The sequence below is a fragment of the Brassica oleracea genome, chromosome C1 (assembly GCF_000695525.1).
Source record: "Brassica oleracea var. oleracea cultivar TO1000 chromosome C1, BOL, whole genome shotgun sequence".
NCBI lineage: Eukaryota > Viridiplantae > Streptophyta > Magnoliopsida > Brassicales > Brassicaceae > Brassica > Brassica oleracea.
The window spans coordinates 20039115-20039951 of NC_027748.1; positions in this window are offsets into that span (position 1 = coordinate 20039115).

The following is an 837-nucleotide window of genomic DNA, read 5'->3' on the forward strand; positions in this document are numbered from 1 at the left end:
GCATATAATTGAATGTGTGGAAATAAATGATGATGATATGGAATGTTAAGATGCATCAACTGATTGTAGTGGCTAGTCAGTCCTAGTTCCCGCATAGAGTAGTATAGAGTGTCATGCGGACATGCTGGTCTAGAGTCACTTCACTGAGTAACTTGTTGCTCATCCCTCCCTTTCCATTTCCCTGTGCGCAGGACTGTAAGTAGAAGTATATGGATGTGGGTGGGACGGTATTTCAAAAAAGGTTATGCGTCCGTCGACTCTTGGGACCAGTAACGGGACACGTAGGGTTGTCTAAATGAGTAGACACGTGTCCATGACGCCCTTTCGATAACCCCGGTCGGACGCCGGAGGATCGGGCCGTTACAATTGGTATCAGAGCGGGTTAAGATCCCTTAGTTCTGTCCCAAGGGATCAGCATTTCCGACGTTTTAAAAAAAAAATTGTTTTCATTAAAAGAAAAGAGTTTGTTAAAGTTTTGATTCTCCTAAAAGTTCTGAAAACAATTTCAAAACCACCCACTATATCTATAAGTCTATTAAGGTTTTGATCAGATCCATTTTACTTGCAGAATTTCTTTCTGAGCTTAATTCATTTATTGGTTTTAAAAAAATCCCGAGGAAAGTTGTTCTCGCCTTGTGTGCCTCCCTTGTATGATGTGTGATTGTGTGAGTTCCTTTCGGGATCGGGTGTTAAGTTCGGGAGTCTGGAGCCTTGGAATTCGGGGACGAATTCCGATTAACAGGGGAGAATTGTACCGGCCCGGTTCCTAGCCCAAAAAATTCTTAAGGAGAGCCCGTTAAGACTGCAGCCCATTAGGGTAAATGACCTAGGGTTCCC